Source organism: Belonocnema kinseyi, chromosome 7, assembly GCF_010883055.1.
Source record: "Belonocnema kinseyi isolate 2016_QV_RU_SX_M_011 chromosome 7, B_treatae_v1, whole genome shotgun sequence".
Lineage (NCBI taxonomy): Eukaryota > Metazoa > Arthropoda > Insecta > Hymenoptera > Cynipidae > Belonocnema > Belonocnema kinseyi.
Window position 1 is genome coordinate 60,906,074 of NC_046663.1, and position 12,882 is coordinate 60,918,955.

Below are 12,882 nucleotides of genomic sequence, written 5' to 3' on the forward strand. Positions count from 1 at the left end.
TTTCGAAAACTGATTTTCAAGCCATCAGGGGCCAACTCGAGCGGCCTGAAGCGGCCAGGCAAATTTTATGCGTGGTTATAGAATCCGGAGTCTCAATTGCACTCCTTATCAGCGATACATTCCTGGTTGTTTTAACAAGTGTCGCATTATTTAAATTATTTTACATTATTTTGTTTATTAAATTATTCACTTTAGTTAAATTTGAAATGCTATTTTTGGACTTGGGCCTTTCCTTTGATATGAAATTTCTGTTTGCCAATCTTAAAAATGAATAGAAATTTAAATCTCTTAAAATTAGAATCCGGTTATCTGAACTGGTAATCTGAGATATTCTGGGTTGATACAAGTATTCCGGAGTAATCCACTTGCAATACAGAGTACTCTAGCTATAATTCACATTGTAATGCAGGTAATTCGAAATAATTTTTATAGCTAATCTAAATAGTTTTGAACTATTTTTTTGTTTGAAAATCAATCTACCTGATTGAAAATTTAACCCTTCCAGTTTTTCTAATTTGTATACAATTCGAATATTTTGATGAAAAGTCTTTTTTTGTTATTAACTTCTTTTTTTACTGAAAATTTAACAATTGAAATTTAATATTTTCCTGAAAAATCTTGTCTCTTTTTTTTTTAATTTACGTTGTGATTGAAAATTAACCTATTACAGTGGAATATTGATGGTTTTAATTAAAAATTCATCTCGAAGGTTGAAAATTTGAAAAAATGTGTTTAAAGATTTATTTTATTTTGTTGTTAAAAATTAACTTTTTAACTAATATTATAAAATTCCAGTTAAAAATTTGACTTTTTTTCTGAAAATTAGTTTTTTTGTTATTAAAAATTAATTTCTTAACTAAAAATTTAATTAATCTAGTAGAATATTACACCGTGTTAGTTAGAAATTCATCTAGGTTAAATATTGATTCTTTAATTAAAAATTTACCCATTCAATTTTTGGGGAAAAATTGATCTTTTTGGTTGGAAATTCAACTATATCTGTCAAAGTTTGAACTATTTCAGTTAAATATTTATCATTTTAGTTGAAAATTCATTTTCTTGGTTGACAGTTTCACTATTTTGTTGAAAAATCATTGTTTAATGGTTTTCTGTTTACATTATTGGATGTGAACATTCCTAGCGATTAAGTTGCAGCGATCGTGTCGAATTCGGGTGGAGCTCTTTTATGGCTTTTAGCATTTATTTAATCTTCAAACACTTTAATTATTAAAACAATTTTCATAAATGGCTCTTCTTTAAAGAATAAGTTTAATTCATTATGTTGCATTGCAAATTTACAAGAACTATTAATTATTTAAACAATTTTAATAACAAGATTAAGAGTTTTTGAACCTTTTTCTACAAGTAAATTTGTTTGCGGAGTTAACTAAGAATGTCAATTTTTATTCTTTTGCTTTTTTTTAGTCTTTAGATTTTGCTTATTTAAACAATGTTAGTTACAGATTTAAAGTTTGGTCTTTATCCTACGAATCAATTTGTGTTCGAACTAAACTAAGGATATCTATCCCATGACTGTTTTCTATGCTGCTTTGTAAACTCAAAAGAACTATTAATTATTTAAACAATTTTTATTTTAAAAATCCGCCCGCTTGGCGGGCACATTCTGAAAGCGAGCTTCGCGCGCGGCTGGCTTAGCTCGCTAGTTTGAGCGCGCCTAGGGCGCGCAACTGTTGGTTCTCGCGCTTCGCGCTCGATAATATATTTATCTCGCGCTCCGCGCTCGATCTTTGCATTACCCTCCACATTTTTGCACAGACGACAATGCGCAATTTTCTACATTCTATGTTAAAAACTATTATATCAAACGTCTATTACCATTTTTTTGTGTACCTTGATCTGGTACTGCTCATTCTGATATTACAAAATAATGATCACATTCTATTTTTTCTGATCCTAATAGGGCCCTGCTGTGGTTGTTTAATCATTTTCCATTTTCTTAAGTGAAGCTGAACACTTTTTTTTTAATTTGTCATTAAAGAAGGTTTTCAAAGTACCTACGGCCTTGACGATTACATTCTCATTGCTATAATCGCGTTTCGCGCTTAACAGATAGGTTGTACAGGCTCTAATTTTTTTAAATTTGGGTTAATCAAAAAATTCGGCTGGAATAATTTTGAAATATATTTGGTATCTAGTGAAAATTTTGGATCTAAACAAAAAATTAAATTTTTCTATTTTTTTAATATTTAAAAAATTTTGAAAAGTGTATAACTTTTATAATTTTCATCAAAATTAAAAATTTTATTTGGATAATTTGCAAGTCTTTTACCTATTTATTAGAAACTTTGACAAAAATTTTTATAATACTAAGAAAAAAAATTTGAAAATTTTGAAAATGTTATAATTTTTTTAGTTTTGGGCTAATCGAAAAAATCGGCTAGAAAAATTTGAAATATATTTGGTATCTAGTAAAAATTTTGAATGAGATTTTCGGATTTACAAAAAAAATAATTTTTTATATTTTTTGAAAATTTTCAAATTTTTGAAAAGTATATAACTTTTCTAATTTTCAACAAAATAAAAAATTTTATTTAGATAATTTGCAAGTCTTTCACCCATCTATAAGAAACTTCCACAAAAATTTTTAAAATTTCAAAAAAGAAAATTTTGAAATTTTGAAAATCGCCCAATTTTTAAATTTTGATTAGAAATATCTGATGATCGAACTTAGCCTTTATTTTGAGCAACTTCAGAAGTGTATCAAATGCGGACTCGATTGGACAAATCCTTTAAAAGTTAGCGTGGCTACAAAATTCAGGTAACCATACATACAGACATACAGACAGACAGACACCGATGAAATTTTATGATTTTCGGATTCTGCGAGTGCCGAAACGTAAAGATCCGTTAAAAACCAGAGATCGAAAATTTGGACGATTACATTACATTCTCAGAAATGAGAATGTAAAAATTAAGATTTTGTCCTTTTTTCTACGAGTCAATTTGTTCACGGAGTCAACTAAGAAAGTCTATCCGGTGACTGTTTTCTAGGTTGCTTTGCAAATTTACAAGAACTATTAATTATTTGAACAATTTTAATTAAAAAATTAAGAGTTTCGCCTTTTCTCCACGAGTCAATTTGTTTATGGAGTCAACTAAGAAAAACTACCCGGTGACTCTGTTGTATGTTGCTTTGCAAATTTACAAGAACTATTAATTATTTAAACAGTTTTAATTTAAAAATTAAGAGTTTGGCCTTTTATCCACGATTCAATTTGTTTACGAAGTCAACTAAGGAAGTCTATCCTGTGACTCTGTTGTATGTTGCTTTGCAAATTTACAAGAACTATTAGTTATTTAAACGATTTTAATTAAAAAATTAAGAGTTTGCCCTTTTCTCCACAAGTCAATTTGTTTACGGAGTCGAATAAGAAAGTCTATCCTGTGACTCTGTTGTATGTTGCTTTGCAAATTTACAAGAACTATTAATTATTTAAACAATTTTAATTTAAAAATTAAGAGTTTGGCCTTTTATCCACGATTCTATTTGTTTACGGAGTAAACTAAGAAAGTCTATCCGGTGACTTTTGTATTTTGCTTTGCAAATTTACAAGAACTATTAATTATTTAAACAATTTTAATTAAAAAATTAAGAGTTTGGCCTTTTATCCAAGATTTTATTTGTTTACGATGTAAACTAAGAAAGTATATCCGGTGACTGTTGTATGTTGCTTTGCAAATTTACAAGAACGATTAATTATTTAAACAATTTTAATTTAAAAATTAAGAGTTTGGCCTTTTATCCACGATTCTATTTGTTTACAGAGTAAACTAAGAAAGTCTATCCGGTGACTGTTGTATGTTGCTTTGCAAATTTACAAGAACTATTAATTATTTAAACAATTTTAATTTAAAAATTAAGAGTTTGGCCTTTTATCCACGATTTTATTTGTTTACGGAGTAAACTAAGAAAGTCTATCCGGTGACTGTTGAATGTTGCTTTGCAAAATTTACAAGAAATATTAATTATTTTAACAATTTTAATTAAAAAATTAAGAGTTTGCTCGAAGTACTCGCATTCGCCGAAACGTTTGGTCCGATGAGAGGAAAACTGCAGAAAACCACCTCCTGAGTTTAGTCGGGTTTTCAAAATTCGAGTACACACCGCGGTCTTTCGTCGTATATGGTACCCATGCGAAGTTGTGTATAAATAGAAGTTATTAAAGTAAAAATGATTATCGTGGTATTTTCTTGAACTTAATTTCCAAATAGAATAATTACGATGAAAGTAGCGGGTCGCGCGCATAGCACTCGTAAGAGCTTCTAGTTTTCTTGAATTCCTTAAGTTCAAAATTCGACTAGTTCGTTGAAAATTCACGTCTTTTGTTGAAAAATCATCCTTTTCATTAGTAAATCAATCTTCTTGGTTAATAATTTATGTTTTTGGTTGAAACTTGAACTATTTGATTAAAAGTGTATAATGTGTATAATGTTATGTAATCCATAGTTTATAGACGGTCTTTAATTTGCGAAGCGAATCTATTATTTTATTTAATAATTAAGTTATATGAATATTCTTGATAGAAAAAAATACTAAAGAATCAAATTAAAAGTACTATAATACTAGTATCAAATAGTTTTAATTCATTATTCATTGTTCGATTGCCGGTTATGTAAAATTTCATTTATAGTTTGTATTTAAAAATAGGAGAGGGGTCAGCTTTGGTGTTGCTTAACATTTTTAGGGGTGAAGGGGGTTCACTGAATTGTCACAAACCACGACAAGGGGAAGGAGTGAGTCAAAAATCCCTAATATAAAAAATTGGTTTACTAATGGATTTTTAAATTCTTTATATGTACTTTTATTGTTAGGGAATAAAAGTCGAGAGACCTGAAAGTGCTCAAGCGCGTGCGTACATTACTGCTAGTAAAAAGATTATCTAAGTGAATACCGACATCATCAATTTGCCATGCCAGAAAAAAAATTGATAAGATACTCTTGCATCTTGTGTTTACAAAAACTGCATGAGGTTTTAAGAGGATAGGGGTCTTGCAAATGAACTCATGGATATTAGATAAATAATAAGATAAGGAATCGGTATAAATATAATGGTTGATAATGTAATAAGACTTTTTTTATGGAGAAGATTCATATACCAGATCGGTAGTTTAGAATTAAATTGATCTTTGTCTGGATCGTAATCGGGATCGATATAATCATGAGTGACTGTCTCCGAGAAACGATACAGACAGGGTTGATAATTAATGCCATAAATCCAAGTTCACCCCGATTCGACCGTCGGTGGGCGGCGGGCGGCGGGCGGCCAAGAAAGACTTCGATTTATCGACTCCAGGGTGGATATGGATAGGTGCAGCGATTCGTGTACCGGCCGGAAGTACAAGCCGAGTATGACGTACCACTTCCGGTCTGTACAAGGATATATCAGAACCAGCTCGTACAAACGGCCCGTTGCCGTCGTGGCCATTAAAAAGATTGGAAACGCCAAGGGACGTGGTATTTATACGTTGAGCTTGCATTCAAGAAGGTCTATACGCACCCATCGACTTTTATTAGCCGATTTAACGTTTACTCGACTGGAAATTGATATTCCGATAAAATATCACTTTCCGTGTTGAAATTGTCGGGAAACTATTCAGGGCCAGGATAGACTGTCCGGACTGCTAATGTGGCGCTGTCACGATGTTCTATTGTGGCGCTGAGTAGAAGTAATTCATTTTTCATTTTTGATACTTTTAAACACCCTGGCTATTTTTGTAAATGTACGAAAAAATATTTTTATGAGATTTTACGATTTTTTTATGGGCTGGTCAGTACCAGCTTAGGGCCAGAAATGATTGACTAAATGACGAGAAAAAAATTGATTTTTTGTCTTCGCTTTTCATTTTTTTAGAGTTTTAAAACCCCTGTCTCCTTTTGGAAATATACAAAAGAATATTTGAATGAGATACATAGAAATTTTTTTCATTCTAATGGACTAGTCCGCACGCGAGCAGGGCCCCAAAAGACAGACAAGTAACGAGGAGAAAAATTCATTTGTTTAATTTTCATTTTTCATGTTTAGTACGTTGGAACACGCTGACTATTTTTGGATAGTCTTTTGGCAAGTCTAGACAATGCTTCCTTTCACGACTGGTTTCAATATTTCTTTAAAATATTTTCACGTTTAGCTATTGTAACTCGTTTGAACCCCTCGTTTATCTAACTGGCAATCCAGTATAAACCGCAGTAATCCAGGGTCATCCGGAGTAATTCACTTGTAATCCGAAGTAATCCCATTGTAATCCCCAGTAATACACTTGTAATCTAGAGTAATTCAGTAGTGATATGGAGTTATTCACTTTAACCCACAGTAATTTACCTCTAATCTAGAGTATTCCAGTTTTAATCTGCAGTAAACCGCTTGTAATCCAGAGTTATGTACTTGTAATCTAGAGTAATCCAGATCAATTCAGTACTAATTCAGGTTAATCCACTTGTTATTTAGCTGATTTAAAGAAATTCAGTTAATCCACTTACAATATTGGGTCATGCAATTGTAATTCAAGTAACTCAAACTAATGGAGGTAATCAAAATGATTAAATTGTAAAGCAGAGTAATTCATCTAATTAGGAGTAATTTGTATGGAAAATACAAATAATTTTCAACTGTTTTGTTGAAATCATGTGGTTTTTAAAATCTAAATCATCTTAACTGAAAATTGAACTACTCTATTTTTTGTTAAAAATTAATCTTTTTTAGTTGAAAAGTCATTTATCTTGTTGCAGATTCGCGTTTTTGTTCGGAAATTCAACTATTTCGTGAAAAATTGACCTATTTGGTAGAAAACTAAAAAAGTTATTTTTTTGTTTCTAGTTCTGTATAGTTGAAAATGTCACCATTTTGATAGTAAATTTTATTTCAAATTTTCTTTAGTTGAAAATTCAACTAAATTGTTAAAAAAAATTTTATCAACAATTAGTTTTTTTACTGAAAATTCAAAAATTATATTTTTATCTCAAAATTGATTTTTTATAGTAGAAAATACAACTGCTTGGTTAAAAATTGAACTAATTTGTGAAAATTATTTTTCTGGTTGAAGATTCTTGACTTAAGTTAAAAATTATTTGGTTGAAAATTCGTTTTTATTTTGGCTGAGAAATAATTTTTTTTGACTGAAGATTGATATGTTCTATTTTTTGTAACAAACTATCTTTCTTGGGTAAAAATCAATTTATTTTATTCAAATTTGTTTTTGTGGAAAATTAGAAAAATATGGATGAGAATTCAGGTTTTTAGATTAAGATTTGTTTTCATTTTTGGTTTAAATAAGTTAATTTTTTAAATAAAGATTTTAACTGTTTTAGTTAGAAAATTTATCTCCTTGGTTGCATTTTTTATACTTTCTTCAAAATTTATATTTTTTTGTTGATGATTAAGTTTTTAAACTGAAAATATAACTATTTCATTTTTGATTAAAAGTTGATTCTTTTCAAATTGGAAATTCAACTACTTGAGTATAAGTTGAACCACTGTGTCCAAAATTTATGTTTTTGGTCTAAAATTGATCGTTTTGCTTAAAAATTAGTTTCTTTGTTTGTTTAAAAATAGCTTTCAAAACTGCTCAAAAAATGTCTTTTTTTAAAACTAATCTTCTTGGTTGAATTTGTCTCCTTTTTGTTCATAAGTACAAGCGTTAGGTTGAAAATTACCTTTTTGTTTTAAATTCATATTTTCAGTTTGAAATTCAACTTCTTTCAAGAAAAATCATTTGTCTTAAAAGGTCAACAATTTGTATGAAATTTTTATTCTTTCCGGATTGAAAAATCCTCAATTGTTAAAAATTCGCCTTTTTTGTTGGAAAATTAAATTCTGGGTTGAAAATGACATTACTTTGTTAAAAATTAATATTCTTTTGTGGTTAAAGATTCATCATTTTATTTAAAATATTATCCTCTTGCTTGAAAATTCATTGCTTTCTTTAAAAATAATGTCTCTAATTTGTTGAACATTCTTTTTTTTTCAATTAATTTTTCTTTACTTAAAATTTAACTTTTCCATTTTTTATCGAAAATTTGTCTACGACATGAAATTTACTTGAAGTAAAAACGATAAAGGACTTTATTAAACACTCTTCATTTCTAGACTTTCTAAAATTTATAAAATATTTAGGATTTTTTATTTCTAGAATATTCTGTGTAGAACATTTTTCTTAAATCAATGGGTTTCCTTTGTATACTCAGGTCCCTATTTTGTTCTTATGAATTTGATAAATATTTAAAAGCAAATTTGTTATAAAACATATATTTTTTAATAAAAGAAAGACTGAAAGAATGATCTTCCAAATATACAATACAATTATGAGTACTTTGCGAAACAAAATTAGGTTTTATGAAATAGGAGAAAACCTAATTGAAAAAAAATGAAATGAAGAAAAGCGAATAGTATCAAATGGAATCTTCTTCAAAGAAGAAAAGAAAAACTATTTCTGCTTCACTTTTTAGTGATAAGTTCCATCCTTAGCTTTATAGAAAGTAGTCTCTGCCATAAATACCGCAACAAGGATTTTCTCGATAGATCCGGAGGTGGATGCGGCAGAAAGAAATTTGATAGACTATGGGTGGTTCATGGTGGTTGGGGCAGACGTGGCATGTGCGCTTCTCGAAAAGTATGTTTACTCCGGGGACGCGACGGAACCGCAAATCCAATAAAAAACCGCCAAGAGCAAATATCTCCCATGTGAAACGTCGTTTTATCGCGAGGGACATGCCCGACAGCCTTTTTTCCTTGCATCGCTTTCGAAATACTTCCAACGCATAACATTGCCTTCTATTAATATTAAGATTTCCTATAAGGGATCTTCCATAAACGTCACTAAAATTCTTTTAAAATCTCCCGAAATATCAGAAGTCATTCGAATTCAGATGAAATCGCATGAATTCACCAGCAGTTACGTGAATTCACCTGTAATCATGTGCATTCACGATAAGTTACTTGAAATCACCCGAATTTACTTGAGGTCACTTAAAATCACCTGAATTTACTTAAAGTTACTTAAAATCTCCTGAAATATCTGAAGGCATTGAAATTTACATGCAGTCAAGTTTAGTCACTTCAAATCACTTGAATTAATTTAAAGTCTTTTAATTCTTCTGAAGTCACTGGAAACCTGCTGAAATATGTGATCTCATTGGAATTCACTTGAAGTCACGTGAAGTCACTTGGAATCATTTGAATAATTTTAAGTCTTTATTTATATGCTTCTGAAGTCACTTAAAACCTCCGGAAATACATAATCACATTGGAATTCACATTTAGGCACTTACAATCACTTGAAATCACTTGAATTCATTTTAAGTCACCTGAAATCATCTGAATTGATTTGTTGTCTTTAAATTCTTCTGAAGTTACTTAAAACCCCCTGAAATATCTGATCTCATTGGAATTAAGTCACGTGAAGTCACTTGAAATCACAGGGAATGTGATGAAATCACATCTGAATTAATTTGAAGTCTCTGAATTGTTCTTCACTCACTGGAAGCCTGCTGAAATATCTGATCTCATTGGATTTCACATGAAGTCACGTGAAGTCACTTACAGTCACCTGAATTACTTTAAAAGTCTTTGAATTCTTCTGAAGTCACTTAAAACCTCCGGAAATATCTGCCATATTCAAATTCACATTTAGGCACACGAAATCACTTTAAATCACCTAAATTCATATAGAGCCACCTGCATTAATTTGAAGTCTTTGAATTCTTCTAAAGTTACTTGAAACCTCCTGAATTATCCGATCTCATTGGAATTCACATTTAGGCAGGTCAAGTCACTTTAAATAACCGGAATTCATTTGAAATCTTTACATTCTTCTGAAGTCACTTGAATTCTCCTGAAATATCTGAAGGCATTGGAATTTACACGCAGTCACGTGAAGTCACTTAAAATCACCTGAAGTCAATAAAATCTTCTGAAATCATTAAAATATCCTGTAGTATCTTGAATTCAGAAGTAGGTGTACATCCAATCGGTCGGGTTGTCGACCCCTCGCTTTCTTCCCTTTTTCCCGGTTTTCCTTTAAACGTTGAACTACTTTAATAAAAATTCATTTTTTGTGTTGTATATTTATCTCCTTGATTGAAAAATTAACTATTCCATTTTCAGAAACTTAATCTTCTCGATTAAAATATTATCTTTTGGGATTAAATTTTGTGTTGAAAATTCATCTTTTTAGCATGCATTATTTAAGATTGAAATTAAATTTTATTTTAATTTATATTATTGACTGAAATTCAACGATTTTGTTAAACATTCATTCATTTTGTTGGAAGTTCATGTTTTTTGATAGAACATTGATCTTTTTGACGGAAAATTCATCTTTTAAGTTAAAAATTCATCTCTTTGGTTGAAAATATAGCTATTTTATTGAAAATTCCCTCCTTTTTTGTTTTAGAATTATTATTCTTGACTAACAATGTGACTTTTCCATTTTTTGTTAGAAATGGTTATTTTTTATTGAAAATTAACTTTTTTATTAAAAAGTCGTCTTCTGAGCTTGGAAATTTAACAATTTCGTATCCCACTATTTGGTTGGGAATTAACATTTTTATTAAAAATTAACTTTTTTCTTGAAAATTCAAATGTTTTGTTAAACATTCACCTTTTTGTTTAAAACTTAACTGTTTGTAAAAAATTTTTATGTTGGCTTAAAATACCAGCAATTTAGTTGAATATTTCTCTTTTCGTCTGTGAAAACATTTTTTTATTGAAAATGTATCCTTTTGTGGAAAATTAAATAGTTTGATAGAAAAATCCAATTACATGGCGGAAGCTAGACTTTTACTTGAAAAAGTCATGTTTTACATTTGTTTCCTAAATCAATTCTTCTTATTTGGCTTGAAATGTAAACAGTTTGGTAGTAAATTTAACTTTTTGGTTAAAAATGAAGATTTTTTCAACAATAAGTTTTTAAAAAATAAGTTTTCTGTTTAAAATTCAATTTTTTAGTAGAAAATTCGCCTTTTTAGCATGAAATTTATAAAATTTAGTACAGAATTCAACTTTTTGGCTGAAAATAAACGTTTTTGTTGAACCAACATATTTTTTAGTTGAAAATTTAACTATTTCATTGCAAATTAATTCTCTTTGTTGAAAATTAGCTTATTTTTAGAACATTCGTATTTTTTATTTCAAAATTCAACAATTGCGTTAAATTTTATTTTTGTTGACTGAAAAATCTATTTCAGTTGAAAATTTAACCCTTTTCTTTAAAATTTGTACGCTTGGTTTAAAAATTAATCTCTTCTTATAAATTGTACATTTTTTGGCGAAAAATGCAATTTCTTTGTAGAAAATTCAGCATTTTGGGTTGAAAATTCTACTTGCTCCTAAAAAAATTTGCCTTTCGTATTTGAACATTCAACTATTTGAATGAAAATGTAACTGTTTTTGGTTGAATTTTAATCGTGTTTTTTTTTAAATTCGACAATTTTGTTGAAAATACATCTTGGTAGGTTGAAATGTTATTTTTCTTGGTCAAAAATGTGTTTTTTTTTGTTACAAATTTAACTTTAATTTTATGCTGGTGGGGGGGGGGGGCATCCTGTGGAAATAGGAGAAACCAGAAACGATCTTCTGTGGTCCCGGTGGCGTAATTGGTCAACGCTTCACTCACGTGTAGAGGCGTTCCTCGTTCAAATCCACCCAGAGGTAGATTTTTTTCTCGTTTTTAAACAATTATTCACCATTAATCGGCCAAATTGAGCATCAGAAATTAATTAATTAACCTAGATGCAAAAATAACACCTATACTATTTATTATAAGATTGTTTATCTCTCTTGTCTTCCGATTTAACCATTTGACCCCCGTATCGTTATAACACGTGCTGTAGTGTGCGTTAAGCGATTTTAGTTTGGTGATACTAAAAAGTTGTAACGTTCTCACGTCCCCTTGAGCAAGGTTCTATTGAAATACATAACAGGAGCCTTACGCGGCTTGGCAGTAAATGCACAAACCGCACAATCATTTAAATTGCAATATTTACGATCAGTGAGGGCGTTGAGTTACTTTTCTTTGTGCTCTCCTGTAATAAAATGCTCAGTTTGAGATAAGACTTAACCCAGAGAAACAACCCAATTTTTTTCTAAAATGATAAAATCCTCCCCAGTTTGTACTCACCATAAATACGAGTTCCATAAAAATTCATAAGGGGCTAAACGCAGCTAAACATTCCGCTCCACATTACATAAACTATAGTCTTTTCACGAAATAATTTATGCAAACATCTTCTTTCTTTCCTGACCTTCGATTTCTTAATTTCCCAAGCAGAAAATTAAATCTTTTAAAACAAGGAAAGCCCCGTGATTTTTAAGACATTTTTTTAAGCCAGGCTCAATTTAATTAATATATTTAAGAATATCCTGGGAACATTCTAAAATAACAGATAATACTTTTCAACGAAACAGTGGCATTTTTAACAACAAATTTTAATTTTTCATGAACAAAGAACGAATTTTGAACTAAATACATTAATCTTCGACGGAATAGTTGTATTTTTAACCAAAAGGTTAATTCTCTACCAGAAAGTATTCATTTTTCACAAAATAGTTTAATTTTGAAACAAAAAAATTAATTTCTAATAGAGTAGTTCCACTTTTAATCAAGAAATGAATTCTCATCGAAAAAGGTGCTTTCTCAAAGAAAAATGTTATAATTGATATTTGAACCAAAAATATATTTATTTCAAATCAAATGCAGTCGAATTCAATCAAAAAGGCGATTTTTCAGCAAAAGAGTAGAATTTTCTACCAAGCTGTTAAAATTTTAACACAAAAAGAGGAATAGATTCTAAAAAATAGTTGAACTTTTTAAACAGAAAATAGGAATTTTCAACCGAAAAGTAAATTTTGAACTAAATAGTAGAAT

At 29.6% G+C, this 12,882-nt stretch overlaps 1 protein-coding gene across 1 annotated transcript in view; it reads left to right on the forward strand.

Moving 5' to 3' along the window:
• Nucleotides 1-12,882, forward strand: part of LOC117176826 (basement membrane-specific heparan sulfate proteoglycan core protein-like) — a 642,506-nt gene that overhangs the window by 323,494 nt on the left and 306,130 nt on the right. The gene's annotated exons all lie outside the window — the stretch shown is intronic.